Raw genomic sequence first — 22,980 nt, forward strand, 5'->3', positions numbered from 1 at the left:
TCAAGAAACCTTGTTAGTTCATTCTTAAATTCGACCTCCCTACTTCTTGGACTAAGGTAATAACGGAAATGTCTAGCATTCTGGCGTAATTCATCTTTTTTTTTTATTATCTTATTTTTGAAATTTTTCGACTCTTTAATATTTTAGTGCATATCAGTTATGGTTGTACTCTTAGTTTTACCTCATGCTGTTAAAAATAATTGGGTTGATTTTGAGTCACTAGTATATTCCTCATATCATTTAGGAGGTTGATAAGTTGTCCGGGAGGACCGTTTAGACATTGACATTGCATAATTAATCCAGATACCTTGTACTCTAGATTTTTGAACTTGTGTCACTTCAATTTCCATAAAGTAACACCTTAGGGCCCATGAAAGCGGTGTTTTGGGTGTCGATTATTTTTGAGGAAAATCATTTTACCATCTATTATATAGCATTATTATACCTATAAACATAAGGAAGGTTGAACTTGAAAGTATGAAAGAGGAATAATTACATTCCGATCGCGACAGAATGACATTCTCTATTATGCTACCGCTCTAGCTTGATTTCCACTTTCCATGTATGTATATATATACTTTTTCCTATCTTCTGAAGTACATTACGTTTAGCTAATGATTTCAATTTCAGGGACGAAATTTTTTAAGGTGGGTAGATTGTGACAACCCGTCCCTAGTTCTACGATTTTTAAATTTTCAAAATATGAATTTACAAAAATACCCTAGAGGCGAACGCTTGACTTCCATTGACCATTGGTTAGAGAGATTTATGACTTATTCTTGTAGCATATCCTTATAGTACTCGTTGGTACGAACGCATAGGTGAAAGCCGTTTGCAAGTCCAGATTATAACAGTATAGTTACGGACATTTGAAATTGGTTACTTGTTAGTTTAATTTTGAACTCCCACTAAGTGGGAATAGTGGACCAATTAAATTAAAGGGACAAGGAACCAATTAGAAGAGGGGGGAGAGGGCAACAACCCAATGAAAAATCATAAAAAATAATAAGGAAAAGGGGGAAGGAGAGGCTGCCCAATGGCAATAGAAGACAGGGGAGGAAAAGAGCACAGGAAGAGGAATGCCAATCAGAAGAAAGGGAAATGAGGGGAAAGGAGGAAGGGGGAGAATGAGAGGAACTAGCTGGGTTCCCCTTCGACCTGCACCCCTTGACTCGTTTCTACCATAATTTCGGATGGTTTTCCATCGAATTTTCCTCGAATTGGACCTAGCCACCATTCTCAAACATCATCTAGCCCTCCCCTCTTCGTACCACACCTCAAATTTCAAGAGATTTGGGCTTGAAATTGGGAAAAATTGCACCGGTGGGTCCGACGGTTCTTGGCCGAGATTCACCAAATTTTGAAATGATTTCATCTAATTACCATCACCTTTAGACTCCCCTTGAGGCCTAGAACAAAGCCCAAGCAATGGTTGAGGCGTCGGAGTGAGTATGGAGGTCGAATTGAAGCACATCATTTTCTAGGGTTCCGGCAGGTTTGAGCAAAGTTGGAGCTTTTCCTGGACAAATTGAACTTGGCCACAGGTATAAAGTTTACTCTGCTCATTGAGATTTCATTCTTGTAAGTCTTGACAATTGTTGGAAATAGTTGGATTTTCCGGAGAGTCGGGGCGGCCGACTGCCACCTGTGAAGGAAGGTGTGGCGGCGCATGGCCAGGGGACCGTTGATGTTATCCTTAGGCTAAATTAGATGTCTTGAGTTCAGTTTTGGCAATTGTATATTGTAGGTTGATCGTTTGGACCAAAACTCATTAGGATACGTTACTTGGTAAAGATATAAATCAACAATTCTACCATTTGATCGTCACCAAACTTTAGTATGTTATAGTATATAATATTTGAGGACTATAGGAACTTATAGATCGGGAATCCGATATACGGATCTTCCTGAATTGGATTTGTAAGTTCATAAAATAAAAGGTTAACCACCACTTAGTTTTGGCAATTGGCGGAGATCCGACCGTTGGATCGTAATGGAACTTTAGGATGTTGTCCTAGAAATATAATGTGTATCTTTCGAAGCAACAGACCGGAAATCCATGATGTAGATCTTCTGAATTGAATTACGTAGGGATGTGTTTTATGTAAATTGCGTGTTTTATCGGTATGAACTCTAAGATGTGATTTGATAATTGGTCATAGGCGATAATGGTTCGTGATATCTCAATATGCGTTCTAGGGAGTCGTAGCGCAGACCTTAGGTGAGTGAGTCTTTTCCTTTCTATCATATATATATATATATATATATATATATAAATGATTGGTAATTCCTCAAACGGTTATAAACTGATTATTGCACATAATTACTGTAAATGCTTTGATGTACCAATGTGAACTATGAATGGCTTGATCCCTGTTTATGGTATGTAGGCAGTCTAACGAGATGTTAGATGCAGCCATACAAGAAGTGAGATTAAATAATTGAGACAATAGCCTAGTTTAGGAAATTGCGTAATGTAAGGAACATTGGTGGAAAATGTGAAATTTAACCTTATAAATCGGTGGTTAAATGTTCGTCATAAATCGATGTGTGAAGAATCAAGAATTTGAAGTAAGGAAACGTAAGTAATGATAGTTAATTAAACTAGTGTCTAGTTGGGCTTATCACCGATAATTATTCTCGAAAATAAATAGTTCGGGAGTAAGGCGTTACAACTTTTGCATTTTTATGCCATAATATATATATATATATATATATATATATATATATATCTATATATGTATGTATGCATATAATTGAAAATGCTATAACATGGTTGAGTATTAGATTGCATCATGGTTTATCTATATGTATATTACCTGCACATAATTATTGTAAATGCTTTAAAGTGCAAAGACGAACGCAGGGCACCCAGGTAAGTTCAGGTGAGTTTATGGTATTAGTTGAAATGATGGAGTTATGGCATGACTACATGTATGTTTTAGGCAACTCCGACATTGTTGTACAAGTTGCCCATGAGTCTGAAGGAAGATTTTGTAAAAACATGTTCATTTAAGCAACATCTATAGCATGCTATTAACAATTAAAAGGCGGAATCATGCTAGCATGCACTTAAAAACAAAACATTAACCATGAAATTCAAAGCCTAGTAGATTGGTGAACCAAGACTCAACTCAAATCAAAGTGAGTTGAGAAATTATACCTTTGTAGATTCCTCTTTGGATAAGCAAAGGCTAATCACCCAAAGAGAGGGCCTTCATTCCTTGCATCTTAGATCTATGGATTTGGATGGATGAAATAGGTTTCTCCAAGTTCCCAAAATTGAGAACCTCTAAGTCTCCACACCAAGGATGGATTGATGAAGAAATGAGTGACCTAGAGGAAGCAAGATTGCTAGTTAATTTCCTCTAGGGTGGCCGGCCTCTTTAGAGAGAAAAGAGAGCTTTGTGTTCTCATCCTTTCTCCAAAAGAAACCCTAAATGAATTTTGGCTATAAAGTCATATTTATACCTTAATTCATTGGAGTGGCAAACTTGTAAATAAGTCCAAAACCCACTCCATCTCTAAATGGCCGGCCATAGGGATTCATTGGACTATTTGGGCCTTTGTGAATCATTATTCATTAAGTTGTCATACAACTTAAGTCAATGGACTTGACGTTCGAAGCCCATTGGGCCTTAAGGTCCAAAACTATCCCGAGGTCTTTAACGAACTTATTCGTTTGATTAATTAACATATTAATTAATCCTTGCCATAAATAATTAAACCATTTAATTATTCTTACTCATCTCCGTTGTTTCTTCAATCTTTACCTTACACGGTGTACGATCCATTAGGTTCCTTTTAGCGAGGCAGTGGGCGATTAGAACTCTTTCAGACTGATTGTGAATTGAAACTTACTTTCAATTCTCCCTTTAGTGATTATACACCTTTAGGGCTTCCACAAACCATGAGTGACACCTAGCAGCATATCATGGTTACCCAAGCTAATCAGAAGAGGTGGAGAACCTATTCAGTTTAGGATTACAAATGCAATACGGTCTTTCTCTAATACAATACTCTTGACCACATTGTTTGGTTTGATAGTTTATTCATGTCTACTATCCAATGTGATTCGTGTGCTTATACGATTACCTTGAATGTGATTTGGAACGACTTCCTAAATCTCATTCATACTCTGATCAGAGATTCTTAATCATATCATAGAGTATTCTCCCTCAAACGGTTTGAAGGTTAGAGATCCCTTGTTGCGCATTCACTTGCCTCCATAGCTAAGTGGCTTAACCTCAACTATGCCGTGGACACCCTCCTGATGGAGTGACTTTGACATAATCAAAGATCAAGGACTTAACCACAAGACAACTATGATGCCTCAGGTCAAATGACTACTTTGCATTATCCCAACCATGAGTTCTCATGTGACATGAATATGAGAACTCTTCGTTGATCGTGTTCAGTGAACTCATTCTCTATTGAGCACCTACGTACTTGTCTTGATGTCACACACACCAATGACTCGAGACTAGTCACTCTCCCTGAGAGAAGACACAGCACGTACTGATCTTAACGGACTGTCAATGCCCAATTGGCAATGCTATAATCAGGAACGTTTAGGATGTGTTTACGAAAGAATGGTCTCATGAATTCAACTTCTTTTAGATTGCATTCTCCCAATCACATATTCCTTGGACTTATCGTTTAAGCATATAACATTTATATGAGACGGCTCAAACAATAATCTTTGCCCTTTATATTTAAACTGCATTAGTTTAACTTTGTGAAATGTCCGTAAAGTATCATCATATGATTGGTTTTAGGGCACATTTCCAACAAAGTCATATATGTTACAATAGATGCAGTTAGAGCTCATAAACCTGCACCCCGGTGTTAGTGTTCCCGCCCGTGGCCAGGGCACAGTCCTTCACATGATGTTCACCTCCCATACCTTACGGTCACCTTGGATCCAAGGTAGGTGCACAGTCCTGTCGTACATACCACTTTAGGTGGTTCCGACTCGTAGGTGACCCGCGATTATTCGCACAGTCTTCACGTGATCGTAGCACTTGAGCGTATTTATTTACACCCAGTCCCGTAATACAGGTCGCTATAGGTGATTCCGACTTATGAGCTAGCATTGATTGATGAGATATGGTTGTAGTTGTATAGGTCACCGTAGGTGACTCCGACTGCCGTGCTAGTATGGGTTATTAAGCACTTGATTAATTATATTGCTAATGAAATCCTGTGATGTGGTATACTTCTGGATTAATGTTAGTATACTTTTGATTTCATGTTTATCCGTAGTATGATTTTCTGGAAGCTAAACAGGTGTTACGGTGATATATCGTTTAGAGGGTCTTTATTAAAGCTTTATTTCTGGCCACTCACTCTTGTTTTTATCCTTCCAGGTCTAATAGTAGAACTTTCGTATCGACGAGGATTTGTGGCAAATCATTGTATTGGAGATTACTTTCGATGGTATGATTTTCAATCCACTCTACTGTACTTTACTTATGCTCTGACGTCACGTGTGAAATGGGTTCATTCTCGCTCACGGCACACTCTTGTATTTAGGCACTTTTAGGTTTAAATTTATTCACATTTTTCCACATCATCATAGTTTATGGCTTCGTCACCTTCCAGGTGTCGGCCAACACAGCTCGACTCGGAGTCCTAGTGGACATTCCGGGTCAGAGTGTGTCAATTATACTAAGTATAAAGATTACCATTTATGGCACAAATACAATCCTAAAAATAATGAGGATTTACGGTTGCTAACTATTGCGTATTCGCAGAGTTTGCAATTAGTTGCTTCTGCATACGAGTCATACCGATTAACGAATAAATAACGGTAATTTGAATAATGGTGTACGTAATCTATTAAAAACAAAAAAAAAACAAAAGCTAAGAAGGCAACCAAACCTGCCATGTGAAGCGTTTCCCATCCATGTCGATTTCAAAATCTACAAATGAAACAGAAGCTTGTAGTTAACTTCTAGGAAATCCCTTAGATATAACAGTATTGATATTACAGAATAGGACTTACCAATAGGGATGAGCAATGGTTATGGTGGGTGGGTAACCACAATTATTTACCCATAACCGTTTATGTTCATATCCGTATAACCGTTTACCGTTTGGGTAATTACATAAATGGTTATACTCATAACCATAACCGTTTATAAACGGTTATCCATACCCATAACCATGTACCCATTTAACCATAACCATTTACCCATTTAACCATAACCATAACCATTTACCCATTTACCCTTTTTTTCGCCCGTCTACATTATTTTTTTTAACAATTTGAAAATTACAAAAGAAAAATTTGTCATAATTTTCATTTTCTGACAATTAGACACCGTTATAAGTACATTTTAGCATAAATTTCCCTATTTTAATCATTTAAGTCCTCATATAATTCCAATAATTGAAATAATAGTTTACGAAAGATATTTTTCTGCTACACCCAAGCAAGTCTTTAATTATAATCCATATGATTAAAAAGCAAAGCTTCTAAAAATAAAAAGTAGCCATTATCTTGAATACTAGATTTCAAAGCTCCAAAATATTCCGAAACTAAACACTTTCAAACACGTTCAATTACAAAGTATCATCGACTCGTTGTCACCAAATGAGGCCTACAAAAGAAATGTATAATTGAATTAGTATGCATAAATTGAATGAGTATCACCAATAACTCCAAAGTAAAAAACAAAAATAAAGATTAGTTTTTACCACATTCACATCAGTATCATCACCGAATGAAGAATCTTCAACACGAGTAGAGTATGAATCTGGTTCAATAGTAAAAATTAAAATTAGGCTAAAACAGTAAATTTTTGAACATGTACATAATTTATATGAAATTTTACAGTAAGTACCTCGCATCTGACCTCACAACTAATCTCGAGAACACATGAGTGCTTCCACTGTGCTTGAATGAAGTCGGCTACGGTGTGGACTAATAATCCTACCACCAGTACTAAATGAAGACTCTAAACCTACTGTAGATACAGGAATAGTCAAAATATCTCAAGCTATTTGATGCAAAATAGGATATTTAATCCCATTTGTCTTCCACCACGACAATATATCAAAATCTTGAGTCCTAGGCAAGACTTTCTCCCCCAAATGCTACCTGACAATTGAAGTTCTTTTTCTCTTCCTACCAGTGTCATCAAAACTTGATTCACTTAGGTCCAATTCTTGATAAGATTAATTGGTTCAATATCTTGGTTCTCGCTTTGAGTCTCCATCGCGAATGACATAGCCAACTAACAGCACTCCGAAAAACACTATTGCTATGCCAACAACTGTAATTGCAATCTTCACTTTTCTGCTGTTTTCTCCTTCATTGTTGACTGATTAAGTAAAGCAGACAAATTTAAAATGGAGCAAGCAGAAAAAAAAATAGCAGGGTCAGTTCAACTTTGTGAGAAACAAAACTACTTCTTATTGAAACATGTTGAAAAACAATAGTTGAACTACAGGTGACATAAAGTATAAACACGTATCACAGGAAATACGTATCAAAACTAGAAACGAAAAAGGTTACCATACGGTCTTCCTATATTAACTTGAGGTTACACGAAATTGAATTAAGTCGAATCAACCATCAGGTGATTTTAAGAAACATGTTAAGCGGTACATGAAATTTTAAGAAGAAAATCACATGACTAATGGTCACATAGCAACCATCAGGTGAATCAAGTCGAATCAACAAGGTTTGGAACAAGATGAGAGTACAACTAAACTAAAAATCTCTCCAGAAATTGAATTACTTCAGACATCTAAACTAAAAATCAACCAACATTTTTAATAAAATCAAGAACAATGCAAATTTTTAATAAAATCAAGAACAATGCCTAATCAAGACTAGATTTCACAAACCCTAAATCTCAAACCCTAAATTAATTCGAAAATTTACCTGATGTGGGTATGGCCGGATTTTGAGGTGAGGAGGTTGTCTGAGGTGAGGTCGAGGAAGGTGGTGAGGTTGTCTGAGCGAGGTCGCCGCGGTGTGGTCAAGTCGAAGTCGAGAGGCGCAGAAAAAGAGCGACGGAGAGAGAGAGCGATGGAGAGAGACGGAGAGAGAGAGCGACGATGGAGAGAGAGAGACAAAGAGAGAGAGTGACGAAGTCGAGAGGCGGAGAGAGAGAGGGACGGAGTTGTAACTTATTCTTTGAGGGTTTTTATTTTTATTTTATTTTACATATATTAAATTAAATGGGTAAATGGATACCCGTTATAACCATGAATATTACCCATAATCGATGGATACCCGTTATAACCGCGGATAATACCCATAACCGCCCATTTAAATTTCATGGATAAATGGTTATACCCATAACCGTTTATTTGTCTGAACGGTTACCCATAACTATAACCGTCAACTTTAAATGGGCGGGTAACCGCTGTTACCCATACCCATGGGTATTTTGCCCATCCCTACTTACCAGTAGGATAAAAGTCAATAATGCTGGAACTTTATTCAGCCATTAATTTCTGATAATCTTTAGGAATCATATGAGCGCTACAAAAAGGAGAACATTTGTCTTATCTTTTATAGAACTTAACTTAGGAAGATCTAGGGATGGGTTTGGTACGGTTATCGTACCAAAACCCTCATACCAATTACCGTACCAAACTTTCGGTTTGACGAAATCTATTACCATTACTATACCAAACTTTCGATATAATGAAGTTCGGTATTGCCAAATAGTTCGGTTGGCATGGTATGGCAATGGTAATTGCCACTTTGTTTTGGGACAAAATCAGTTTTTGTTTTTTTAACCCAATTCAAGGGCAAAACTTTTTTATTGTACCTTTATCTCATACATTGTAGCCTAAATTCATCTATTATTCATCATTCACAATTCACACACACAATAATTCAAATGATGCATCAAGATTTATGATGAAAAATTAAGCTTACAATCCAAATAGAAGTTACAAATCAAAACAAATAGAAGTTTCAAACCAAATGAAAATTGAAACTAAACTTCAAAAAGTAAAATTCATTGATCAATTCTTCAAGTTTGAGATGTCAAAGCTTTTGGAGGAGGCATTGAACTTGTAGAAGATTGAGCTTGTGTCAAGCCTACATTACAAACAAAGAAAACATATTAGTAGCAAGAAGAACTAAAGTTGAAAACCATTTAACAACAAATTTACTAAAAAAATTAAAGCATATCTTACTTGTTTCCACTTCTTCTATTTCCTTGTAAAATTGAAGCATATCTTCCATTGGTTCCTTGTAGAAGTTTACTTCATCCGCCCTAAAAGGGTCTACAACCCTCCTCCCTACGCTAAATGCATTTTCACAAGCAACAGTAGAAGTGGGGATTACAAAGATATGTTTGTGAAAGAATTGGGAACTCATTTGTGTTTGATTTCCACCAATTCAAGAGATCAAAGCCACCAACAACAATGCTAATATAAGGAGCGACAAAGTACTTATCAACTTCATTGGATATCTCCGAAAGACGTTGCTCCCTCCTTTCGTGTATAAGCTCCTTCATCATTTCAATTTTGTTCTCATCACCCCCACAAACTTGAATTATGTACTCCTCATTTAGTTCCACATCTCCCAATGGAGCCCCAATGGTAGTAGAAGAACCCCTCCTATACTCATTATACAAATCAAGCAAGCATTTTTTAAATCTCATTAAGCATCCAAGCTATCTTTCAATCATTCCATCCAAGTGTTTTGAGGCTAATGGTAATCATTTGAAGTTTATAAGAAGGGTCTAGAACTTGGCCAAGAAACATAAGTGGGTTCACATTCTCAAAACTTCCCCAATACTCGTTAAATTTATGCATCATTGTAGTAGCCACCCTTTGCAATGTAGGATTGGTAGACACATCGAAAGGCACATTTGACATCTTGTCCATCTTGAATAAGATAGCAAAATCCCTAAACTTATCCGATCTAACCGGTGAAGAATGAATGTACTTGACACAATTTCAAATCCCCTCAACCGACTTAGCAAGCTCCTTTAATCCACTCTTGACAACTAAATTTAAGATGTGACAAGAACACCTCATACTTACTATTTGATTATGCATTGCTTCAAATAACTTAGACTTCTCCAACACATATAAATCCCACACACCGGCCGTAATCTTCTTCCTTATTTAGAATCTTCAACTGAGGTTAAGCCTCTTTCACCATATCAATGTACCCACTACCTTCAACCACCTTAAATGGTTGTTCATCCTTAATGACAAACATCACAACCTTTAACTCAAGTTTTTTTTGGTTAAAGGTGTGGGGGACCAATCCACCGCCCATATACTCATTTGTTAAGACCGGTTGATTATTATCCACTTTCATATAAAGAGGTGAGTCTTTACAAGCTTTTCTAACGTGATGTTCTATGCTTGATGTCCCATTTTTCCTAGGATCGGTCAGAACCTCTTTTTTGCAATATGAGCAAATTGCAGGTGAATGTATTTTCCTTTACTCAAGGTTCTTTTCACTCTCTTAGCATGTAACCAACACTCCTATCGCAACCCACTTACATCTTCTTATTCATCGGGCACATCTCTCTTACCACTTCCCACACTTTCATTCATTTCTCCTTGATTTTTGTTGAGGTTGTGTTTAAGTGTTTGGGGTTGAGGTTGGTTGGGGTTGGGGTTGGGGTTAGGGTTGAGTGGTGGAAGGTGTACTAGTAGTAGAGCCACACAGAGATTGGCTTGTCCTAGACTTCATCTTGACCTAATACCGAAAATAAAACACAACATTATATCGTATACACATCATATCCAAATATAGTAGAAGCTAACCTTGATAGATCAATTTAACAAATCAATTACACGGTTTACACGGTATCATCGCTGGAACAAGCATAAAAGCTTGACGGATTTGTCGATCTTGGTTTGATTGCTTCCTCTATTGTGATTGATTTCTGGTATATTGGTATATTGCTGATTTGTTTCTGATATTTGGGGTACTTTCTCTGTACTTCTCAGTCTGGTTCTTCAATCTTCAAATCGTGCCTACCAACTGTTTGTGGTTTGGTTTCTGTCAAGATTTCGTGTGTTTTCTTTACAATTTGCAACAATGGTGACAACTGCTCAGCTACAGATCTTACAATCTCCGATTACTTCTTTGATTTCATTTGTTTCAAGTTCGGTCAATGTGAAGTTGGATGAGACCAACTATTTAGCTTGGCATTTCCAAATGCAGCTTCTTTTTGAAAGTCATAGCATCATTGGTTTTGTTGATGGTTCAATGCCCTGTCCTGCTCAATTCAGTTAAGATTCCTTTGAAAGTTCAACAATTTCGTTTGGTGATTCCTCTACAAGGGTTCCAACTGATGATCACAGGATATGGAAGATGCATGATAAAGTGTTAATGCAATTAATTACTGCAACTTTGTCTCCTGCTGCAGTTTCTTGTGTAATTGGAAGTACTAGCTCTAAAGAACTATGGAATCACCTCAAAGACCAATTTTCTACAGTCACAAGAACGAGTATCTTTCAACTCAAATCTGAGCTTCAAACAATTAAGAAGGGTAATGATTTTGTCACATTATATTTGCAGAAAAATTAAAAAAGCAAGAGATTTATTGTCTGCTGCTGGTGTATTTTTTTATGATGATGACATTGTGATTCTTACGTTAAATAGGCTACCTGCTGAATTCAATACCATAAGATTTGTAATTAGGGGCCATGAGACGGTGATATCATTGAAAGATCTTCGTTCTCAATTACTTGCTAAAGAAAATTTGCTTGAGAAAGGCTTGAATTCACCTGTGTTATCTACATTTATGGCACAAAGTAATAGTTTTCCTTCCAAGAATTAGTCCTTCTCTGGTTCTGGTACTAATCATAGCAGTTCTAATTCTGCTGGCTACAAGGCATTCAACTACAACAATAAGGGTAGAAATCGGTTCAATTCCAACTTTACTCCGAAGTTGGCAACAACAAGACCTTTTATCTGAACCATGCTTCTGGAATTCTTGGTACATCTCCACCAAGGCCTCAAAACTATGGTGTTCAGAATCAACCATGTCAGATTTGTGGGAAAAATAATCATTTGGCTTCTACTTGTCGGTTTAGAAATACAACCACATTTCAAGGCTGTCAAATTTGTGGTAAAAACAATCACCTTGCTGATACCTGCAGATATAGGAATGCAGTTGGTTCTTCAGGCTGTTAGATTTGTGGCAATCCTTATCATAATGCAGAAACTTGTTTTTAGAAGACTTCTAACACACAAATGAATGCAATGCATGCTACTACTTCTCCATTTTCAGTACCATCTGCACCTGCACAGCAACAAGTTTAGCTTACTGACTCAGGTGCAAATAATCATATGACTTCCAAGTTGAGCAATCTTTCCTTAGCAACCCCTTATCCCACAAATGAAGTAGTCCAGATCGCTAATGGTGAAGGTTTAGCTATCTCTCATATTGGTTTTTCTCTCTTAACAACTCCAATGCAGCCTATAAAGCTTAATTCTGTCTTATATGTTCCAAAATTGTCACAAAACTTGTTGTCTGTGCATAGAATCTGTTTGGATAATAACTGCTGGTTGATTTTCGATGTATTTTCCTTTTGGATTCAGGACAAAGCCATAGGGAGGACTCTTTACAAAGGGCTGTGTAACAATGGATTGTATCCTATCATCTCATCGTGCTCTCTTCCAGTCAACAATAAAGGACAACTTGTAGCGTTTCTTGGCAAACAAGTCACTATCAGTATTTGGCATAAGAGGCTTGGTTATCCTTCAAATAAAATAGTTTCTCAGATGTTAAGCAATTCCAAAATTTCTTGTATTGCTGATACTATCCCATCCCTATGTCAAACTTGTCTAGAGGGTAAGTTTAGTAAACTACCATTCTCCCCTTTAGTTCCAAAGTCTATAAACCCATTTGGTATTGTTCATAGTGATGTGTGGGGCCTTGCTCCTTGTGTGTCTTTAGAGGGATTCAAGTATTATGTGACTTTCATTGATCATTGTACCAAGTATTGTTGGCTTTTTCCAATCTGCAATAAAAGTGATGTTTTCCCAACTTTTGTGTCATTCTACAATTTATTTTCAATCAGTTTCATACATCCATAAAAGTCCTTCAAAGTGATGGTGGTGGTGAGTATATAAGTAAGGCATTTCAAAAAAGTTTCTTCTCGATAAAGGAGTAAGTCACCAGATGTATTGCCCTCATACACCAGAACAAAATGGCACTGCAAAGAGAAAACATAGACACATAATTGAAACATCCATTACCTTGTTACAAGCTGCTTCATTACCATCCTTGTTTTGGTCCTTTGCTTGTCAAACCTCAGTGTATTTGATTAATAGAATGCCATCATCAACATTAGATCATAAATCCCCATTTGAGTTGCTGCATAATTCTTAACCTGAGATCCAACACTTGAAAGTGTTTGGGTGTTCCTGTTATCCTTGGTTAAGACCATACAGTAGCACAAAACTAGAACCTGGAACAACAAAATGTGTCTTATTGGGCTATGCCTCTAAGTATAAAGGGTATTGTAAACACGGAATTTCCTGCGATGAACGAGACAAGAAACACGTGTACAAAATAATATTTGTATTGATGATTTAGGGGTTACAATCTCTTCTACAAATTTAGCCTCTGATTCTATCTTTGCAATGGGTGGATTTGTTGGTCCAAAGGGCCGTCGGGGCTTGATCTTGGGATAAACAGTTGTGCAGATTTGTTGACGTCGTGGATCCAAAGGGCCGTCGGGGCTTGATCTAGGGATGAACGAGTGATGAACGATGGACACTTTCTTCAAGGGCCGTCGGGGCTTGATCTTGAATTGATGGAAGTTCTTCAAGGGCCGTTGGGGCTTGATCTTGAAGGTTGAGTTGACGAAGAACGAAGAGGGCTTTCTTGATTTTTCGGGATTTGCTTAGGAGCTTTGGAGTTTCAAAGCTTCAAGGTTTTGGTGTGAGGTGAATTGGTTATGAATTGGTGTCCCAAAATGAATGTCTTGGCCTCCTATTTATAGAATTCCAAAACTTGATTTTTTGGATTTAAATAATTAGATGAAATAAATCATTTCTGCCAGGTGTTGACACGTGTCCCGTTTGATGACTTTTTCGATTTATTTTGATTTTTCGTTTATTCACATGCTATGTGTAAAATTTATGTGACACATAAACATTGAAATTTTAATTATTGATCAACATTTATTGTACCGAAATTTCGATGTCTACAAATGCCCCCACTTCAAGGCGCGTCGTATACATGTGCTTGTCACGTGTAGAAGATGCGTTTTGAAGTCCCTTACTGCAGATGTTGATCCAAGGGCCGTTGAGGCTTGATCTTGAACTGGGTTGGTGATTTCTTCAAGGGCCGTTGGGGCTTGATCTTGAACTTTGTTTGAAATTTCTTCAAAGGCCGTTGAGGCTTGATCTTGAAGGTTGAAATTGGACCACAAGGAGCTTCATGTGGTAGATGATCTTTTGCTTTGGTAGTGGGTGAATCGGCACGTATTTTGTTGCGCTTATTGACTTTCCACAGCTTTGATCTTGAACTGGTTCGGAGGATTTTCTGGTTTCCTCCAATTGTTGACTTTCCACAGCTTATTCTTGAACAGGATTGGGGGATTTTTTTTTTTATTTTTTATTTTTTTTGTTTCCACCAATTGTTGACTTTCCACAGACCGTTGCACTTATTGACTTTCCACAGGCCATTAGTTCTTAAATTACCCGTAGGGAGTTCTTTCGCCTGGCAGAAGTGGTGGCAACCTCTTGCCTTTGAATGGTCCTCCAGAGCATCACTTTTCAGCCACTCATCCGTGTCTGGCAGCTTCAGTGTAAAGAGCCAACACCATACCAATTGTTTTGAAATATTTGCTGAGGAAATTCGAGATTCGTCAACAGTTGAAGATGAGTATTCGAGAGCAATGCTAGGTAAGCAACCAGGCAAAGGTTCCTGGCAATCAGTTCCTGATCGGACGTTTAATTTCAGGTTTCGACTGATTGCTTTCTTTCTCCTTGTTCTGCAGGCAAGAACAAGGGAAAAGGAAATGATAGGGAAAAAGCATGATATGAGATACATTTGCTTTCAACCCCGATGATATGAGATACTTTTGCTTTTGAAGAAGTAACGGATGATCAGCACATGTGTTTGTTGAGCTTGTCTCCACATGCTTCGATGATCATTTTCATTTGCCTCTTCTGTTCTCCTAGCAGATGTGGTATCTTCTCTAGAAGCATAAGATGTTGAGATAATGGGTACTTCGAGAGCAGTGCTAGGTGAGCAATCAGGAAAGATTCCAAGCAGTCGGTTCCTTACCAGGAGCTTGAGTGGAGGTTCCGACATATTGTTTTCTTTATCCTTGTCATCGTAATGAAGAGGGAGGACAAAGAAAAGGATAGGGTGAAAGCATGCTATGAGATACTCTTGCTTTCAACCCTAGTGATATGAGATACCTTTGCTTTGATGTGGTTTGGCTGAAGAAGCGTTTCCAGGGAGGAAGAAAACTGAGTTTTGGTTGCAGATGCCTTCGGCAAAGAAGAAGAGTTAAGCTGGAGGTGTGTCTTGCTATAGATGATGGAGGTCGAATTATATGGTGAGCTCCCAACAGCAAGTGGCAGGGTGGATGTGCCTTGTCTCCCATGCTTTGTCGGCCAACCGTCGGGTAGGTGAGTATGATGGACTCCACACGTTTTTCAATTTTGTCAGTGACCTCTGACAAAGTTGCATGCGATAGCCAAAAGCTGAAACTGCGTCTAAAAAGTGTTGACGGATTTTACGCAGGAAAATCCGGGTTTGGAAATTCGAAGAGTGACGTTTCTTTAATTTTTTTTTTTTTTTTTTTAACAAGTGGTTGTGTTGCCTCTTCTTTTTAAGGAGGTGTCAATCATTTTCAACCTGCACGCTTTGAAGAGCTCGCTTTTGAAAATCGTCCTTGCTGTATTTCTGAGATTTTTTTTTACTCACTCCAACCCTTTTCTTTTACCATCTTTTTGAAAATGGCTAACCCATCTAATATTTGTTTAGATTTGAGTCTTAGCAGTGACGCAGGTGCACCGCGTCAGGGTAATATATGGCGCCCGTCCTTCTCATCTTCTAGTGGCCCTCTTACAGTTGAAGACTCTGTAATGAGGGATGCAGCAACGGCTACGGTTGTAGCTAGAAACCTTATCACTCCTACAGATAATATGATACTTTCACAACGGTCTGATGAATTAGCTGTTCGAGAGTCCCAGGCTCTCAGTGTCCAGTGTGCGAACTCTGTTTCCAACATGAGCCAACGCTTACTTGTTCGAACTCGCCAAGTTGAATCATTGACAGCCGAGGTGGTAGTTCTTAATCAAGTGATCAGACAGCTGAAGTATGAGAATAGAGAATTGCATGTGCTTGCAAATAATTATTCGACGAGCATGAAGAGGAAGTTTGATCAGTTGCTGGACTCCGAAGGTCGGATTCAAAATGACAATCGGAGATTTGTGGATGTATTCCAGAGGGACCTTTTGCCTTCGTCATCTGAAGTTCGACCAGGTGTTGAGGCTTCGAATAATCCATCCCCAACGCCTCCCTCTTCTAGGATTCCGCCGAGTATTAAGGCTTCACATAAGTCGCCAAGTACCAAGGTTTCAAGTACTGAGGCTTCCCATAAGTCGCCGAGTACTAAGGCTTCAAGTACTGAGGCTTCACATAAGTCGCCAAGTACCAAGGTTTCAAGTACTGAGGCTTCACATAAGTCACCAAGTACCAAGGTTTCAAGTACTGAGGCTTCACATAAGTCGCTGAGTACTAAGGCTTCAAGTACTAAGGCTTCTCATGAGTGACATTCGTGAAGGTTTTTTTTTTTTTTTACGCATTTGTAATTTCTTAGAGATATCAATGGACATGCTTTATTTTATTCAGTATGTTGTGCTAAAACATATATCTGACTAAGATGCGTTACTCCTTTTTTTTTTTTTTTTTTTTTTTTTTTTTATTTAGATGGTACCTGATGTGCACTATTCTTTTACTCCCTATTTTTTAGAATGAAATTCGTCGTCTTCCCCCTGCTTTCTTCCTTTCAATTATTCTATCTCCACCACCTATTTCCTTTTTCATACTTGCGAATAGTAACGTACACCATGACCTGCCTTTCTTGTTTTTTTCTTTTTTTATCATTTCCTTTTGGATGGTGCTTGTCAATCACTTCTTTTCTTTGCTTTCGGTGGCTGGTCACCATTTGAAAACCTTTTTTTTTTTTTTTTTTTTTTTCTTTATATATATGGTGCTTTGTAGGGATGGAACTCGACGGACGGTGAGCTGCAGTCGAGGCTTCATGACCGGCTAGTCGTTTGACGGCGGTTTATTGAAGTTCTTCGATGTTGTTTGTCACGGACGGAGAGAAGGCCTTTGGGTGTGAGTTGACAAACTTTGGTTTTGTCAATCTCATTCACAGGCAGCAGCCATGGCGGAGGTGCAGAAGCAGCTGGAGCTTGAGGTAGAATGCAAGGCATTGAGCTTCACTACCGGCTAGTCGTTTGACGGCGGTTTATTGAAGTTCTTTGTCGTTGTATGGGCTAACAGTCAAGACCTTGTCTGATTCCAAGATTATTGCTTTCATCCGGTTAATTTTCCTCCCCTTTACTGGTTTGTCATACCCGTCAATGAAATCAAACGAGCTCTTGAATTCATTGGGCAGATTGAGAAGTGCAAAGTCAGCGAAAGCAAATCTGCCTTGGTAAGCAATGTTGTGAATGCAAACGGCTACTTTGGCGGTCTTGTATATGCCTTTAGGCTTGTATATGGCTTTCAGGTAGCATGGAAGCAGGGCGGTGTGCCAATCGTTGGCAATGAAAACAACTTCTTCCCTATATGGTCCAGAAAAATATTTGCTGCTGTTAAGGTTCAGAACTCTTGGTGCTACTAGAGCTGCCTGGTATAGAAGGCTAAAACTACGTTGATTGTTCTTGAAATTGACTCCAGCGACCGGACCATAAATTTTGGATGCAGTTTTCCCCTATACCCTCTCGAGAAACAATGGGTGATCCACGAAAACACGATCAACTCCTCGTTTGTAGCAGTGAAAAAAAAAATCGAACTGTTTCGGTTTTATCTCCCACTTTAAGCTCAACTGTGACTTCTGTACCCCATGCATCCTTGTACTGATCATAACGCGGAGAAATCGTCATCACTCGATGCCCATTTGCAGCCATAGCCGGTGGGAGGCCTCCAAGAACATCACCAAGTCCACCAGTTTTACTCCATGGACCAACCTCAGTTCCCAGAAACACTAAATTCATCCCATTTCCACAAACAATGACTCCTGAAGTCTTCCTAGTGCTGTTGACGGTTTTGCCCCCCAAATGCGTATCTCCTGAAGTAGATAGCACTTCAAACACACCATCACCAACCTCAAGTACTGAAACATCGAAAGTACCACCTCCAAGGTCAAATACCAAGATAGTTTCATTGTTCTTCCTGTCAAAGCCGTATGCTAAAGAAGCAGCAGTAGGTTCATTTATAATCCTAAGAACTTCCAAACCAGCAATACGGCCGGCATCTTTTGTAGCAGTTCTTTGAGAGTCATTAAAGTAAGCAGGCATAGTGATCACTGCTTTACCAACTTTATCATTCAAAAACTTTGAAGCATCATCCACAAGCTTCCTCAACACCTGAGCTGAAATTTCTTCAGCGGCGAACTGTTGCCGATAGCAGGGCAGTCGATCTTGACATTCCCATTCGCATCCCTTACGACCTTGTACGAGACCTGCTTCGACTCCTCGTCCAGCTCAGACATCCTCCTCCCAACGAACCTCTTCACGGAGAAGAAGGTGTTCTCAGGGTTCACAACGGCCTGTCGTTTGGCAATCTGGCCCACAAGCCTATCCCCGTTCTTCGTATACGCCACCACGGACGGAGTAGTTCTCTGGCCCTCGGCGTTGGTGACGATGGTGGAGCTGTGGATGATGTCCTTTATGATCCCGTCTATCCATGCCGTGGCGGCAGAGGAGGTCGATTGGAGGGCGGCGAAATTGAAGAAGCGTGGTGGAATCTAGGGTTAGGACTCACTGAGTGCAGTGGAGGTGACGATAGCATCCTCAGCAACAGTGATGGAGGTGACCTCCACCTTAGCATAACGTGGACTGCTAGAGGTAGGGTTGGGTTGGGAAAAATGGGGAAAATTGGAACTGGAAAATGGGTACTTTGAGGGTGTTGGGTTCGAAGGAGGGGAAGGTAGGGACGGAGATGGTGGTTGAATTGTCGGCGGCGAAGAAGATTCCTGCGGCAGAAATGGCCGATCTGGGCGAAGAAGAAGATGACGACGTGGGTTGATTCGAATTGGGAAAGTGGGTTTTGGTCTGAATGTTGAAAACAGGGGTGAAGTGGGTAATGAGGGAGAAGATGAGAGCAGTCTCCGCTACATGGTTCTGATTGTTGCGGTGGTGAGTGTGAGGCCGAATTTGGGTGGAGAGCTCGGAAATTTCGAGGAGCTTGGGCCTGGATGGAAACGCGTGGAGCTTGGGCCTAGGTGGCCTCCTTTTGAGTACATATATATATATATATATGTATGTATATGTATATAAAAGAAATATTTTTTTTTTCTTTTTTTTTTATTATTATTTATATATACATATATTATTTTTTTTTAAATACATAAATTTTTTTTTTTTTTAGATACATAGTAATCACATATGTATTTTTTTTTCTTGTAATGAAATTGACTTTCATTAATAAAATAATTTTTTTTTTAAATTTTATTTTGATGTGACTGAACTCGAAATTTAATGTTCGAGCTGCCTACGTACCCCTCCAAGGAAAAGATCAAGTCAAAACGTAGTTCAGATGCATTTTTTTTTTCTGATGATTTTGCCGTACACAGTTTATGCTCTTGCGGGCCAGGAGCTTTGGCTGTCGCATTTTAGGGGTAGTAGCGCTTCAAGAATCTTCCATTGATAGGACCAATCTTCAAGCCGTCTTCTGCCATAATTAAGTAGGCGTCATTGGTGTAAACCTCTTGTATTACGTATGGTCCATCCCACTTTGATGTGAACTTGCTTTTCGTCTTGTGAGTTGTGATGATAGGCCTACGCAATGCGAGGACGAGATCTCCAGTTTGGAAAGACCTTGGGCGGACCTTCTTGTTGAATGCCTTGGATAGCCGTGCTTGGTAGCATTCCAAGTGTTGTTGAGCTTCGAGCCTTCTTTCGTCTAGTGCTTCCAACTCTTGAAGGCGCAACTTTGCATTCTCCTTCTCAGTCAAGCCTTCTTGTATAGCCATTCTCAGTGAGGGGATTTGACTTTCGAGCGGTAGAACAGCTTCCACGCCATATACAAGAGAATAAGGCGTAGCTTGGGTAGGAGTCCTATGTGTCGTCCGATATGCCCAAAGTGCTTCGCTTATTCTTTCATGCCAATCTCTCTTTGTTCGGCCGATCACCTTCTTTAAGAGATTGCACAATGTTTTGTTGAATGCTTCTGCAAGACCGTTGGCCGGGGCATGATACATGGAAGACTTATGCTGCTTGAACTTGTATTTCTCACATAGCTCATCCATGAGTCGGTTGGAGAATTACTTTCCGTTGTCAGTGATGATGTAGCGAGGCACCCCATATCGGTGGATGATGTGCTCCTTGATGAAACGGACGACAGTTTCCTTCTTTACTTCCCTTAGAGGTATGGCTTCAGCCCACTTGGAGAAGTAATCTGTTGCAGCTAGGATGTAAGCTTCTCCTGCAGATGATTTTGGAGTAATTGGTCCTACGACGTCCAATCCCCATGCATCGAATGGCCATGAAGCAGCTGTAGGGTGTAATGGCTCAGGTGGTTGGTGTATGAAGTTTGCGTGGAATTGGCAGGCTTGGCACCTTTTGGCATGTTCCAGGCAGTCCTTCACCATGCTTGGCCAGTAGTAACCCATTCTTTTGAGCTGGAAATGTAGCTTTGGTCCAGATTGATGCGCCCCGCATACGCCCGAGTGTGCTTCTTCCATGGCTTGATTAACTTTTTCCTCACCTAGGCATCTCAGAAGTACTCCTTCGAAAGAGCGTCGGTAGAGTGTTTCTTTGTAATAGAGGAAGCGAGGTGCTCGTCGACGTATTTCGGAGCGGTGTCTAGGATCATCTGGAAGTTTTCCATGCTCTAAGTAATCGATCAGCGGTTGTCTCCACTCTTCAACATCGACTGGAAGTACTGAGATGACATTTGTATCATCTAGTAACATTTCAATGACGAGGGGGATCACCCATCTTTGGCAGACTGGCACGTCTGCAGCTTCATCTTCTAATGTCATGCTTGAGGCTAGGTTGGCAAGAGCGTCTGCCATTTGATTTTCTTTTCTTGGCACATGCTCTAGTGTCACAATTTCAAACTCTTGTAGCAGTTGAGTTGCCAGCCGAAAGTATGGGATGAGATCATCTTTCTTCACCTCATATTCAGTTAAGAGTTGATTGATTATGAGCTTGGAGTCGCCAAATATCTCAAGGGCTGTGATTCCCATATTGATCGCCATTTGGAGTCCGATGATCAGTGCTTGGTACTCGGCGACATTGTTGGAGCATAATTCGCTTAGTTGAAAGGAATAAGGTAATATATGCCTTTGCGGCGACATGAATACTACTCATGCCCCCGCTCCGTCTGCTCGTGCAGATCCGTCGAAGAACTTCGTCCATGTCGGGAAGATGTCGATGTAGAACACTTCCTCGTCAGGCAAGTCGTCTGAGATTTTCCAATCAGCTGGGATTGGGTGATCGGCAAGAAAGTCTGCCAGCGCTTGTCCCTTTACGGCTTTAGCTGGGACGTAGATGATCTCATATTGGTTAAGAAGCAACGCCCATTTAGCGAGTCGCCCTGTCAAGACGGGTTTAGACATGACGTATTTGACCGGGTCAGCTTTTGCAACCAAGTGGATGGTGTACGCATGCATGTAATGCCTGAGTTTCTGGATGGCGAACATCAAGGCAAGGCACATCTTTTCTATTGGGGAGTAGTTCAACTCGGCGCCGGTGAGGGTTCGGCTGAGGTAGTAAAGCGCTCCTTCTTTCTGGGATTCATTCTCTTACGCCAAGAGTGCTCCAACTGAACTTTCTTGAGCGGCGATGTACAATATGAGTGGTTTCCCGGGCACAGGCGCCCCCAAGACAAGTGGACTTGACAAATACTTTTTTATGCTTTCAAAAGCTTTGTGGCATGCTTCGTCCCATACAAACGGAACATCCTTCTTCATGAGTCGGCTGAACGGTTGACAACGCCTTGCAAGGTTAGAGATGAAGCGTCTGATGAAGGCTAGCCGTCCTTGTAGACTTTTCAGCTCGTGCAGGTTTCTTGGCTCAGGCATGCTTTGAATGGCCTTGATTTTTGATTGGTCAACTTCAATACCACGGTGCTTGACAATGAAGCCGAGGAACTTTCCAGAGGAGATGCGAAACGCACATTTTAACGGGTTCATCTTGAGGTTGTATTTTCGCAGCCTTTCGAACACTACTCGCAAATCCTTCAAGTGATCTGATCTTTTCTTTGTTTTGACCACCACATCGTCCACATAACATTCTACGTTCTTGTGTAGCATGTCATTGAAGATTTTCTGCATTGCGCGTTGATATGTAGCTCCAGCATTCTTTAGACCAAAGGGCATCACCTTGTAACAGTAGATACCTTTTGGAGTGCGGAATGCTGTTAGTTCCTCGTCTTCGAGAGCCATACGAATTTGATTGTATCCAGAAGAGCCGTCCATGAATGACAGTGCCTCGTGGCCAGTGGTTGCGTCCACCATGATTTAGATGATTGGCAAGGGGAAGTCGTCCTTCGGACAAGCGTCGTTGAGGTCCCGGAAGTTTACGTAAACACGTATTTGTCCAGATTTCTTAAGGACGATGACGATGTTGGAGATCCACTTGGGGTATTGCACCTCTCGAATGAATCCTGCTTCGATTAGCTTGTCAATCTCTGCCTCGATTTGTGGAATGAGCTCGGATCGATAGCGCCTTTGAGTTTGCTTTATTGCTCGTGTTCCAGGCTTGACTGCAAGATGATGCACAGCGATGACAGGGTCAAGGCCGGGCATTTCTTTGTAAGTCCAGGCAAA

The 22,980-nt window shown here is 39.9% G+C and overlaps 1 long non-coding RNA gene and 1 pseudogene across 1 annotated transcript; one reads left to right on the top strand and one right to left on the bottom strand.

Annotated features, from left to right (window-relative positions):
* Positions 1-13,685: 13,685 nt before the first annotated feature.
* Positions 13,686-14,012, top strand: LOC126596301 (uncharacterized). Its single transcript, XR_007613941.1, has 2 exons — positions 13,686-13,770; positions 13,811-14,012. It is a non-coding gene; the product is annotated as an uncharacterized LOC126596301 (long non-coding RNA).
* Positions 14,013-17,168: 3,156 nt separating this feature from the next.
* LOC126595409 (stromal 70 kDa heat shock-related protein, chloroplastic-like) lies at positions 17,169-21,222 on the bottom strand (annotated as a pseudogene).
* Positions 21,223-22,980: the final 1,758 nt, after the last annotated feature.

This window comes from Malus sylvestris, chromosome 13 (assembly GCF_916048215.2).
Source record: "Malus sylvestris chromosome 13, drMalSylv7.2, whole genome shotgun sequence".
NCBI classification, from domain to species: domain Eukaryota; kingdom Viridiplantae; phylum Streptophyta; class Magnoliopsida; order Rosales; family Rosaceae; genus Malus; species Malus sylvestris.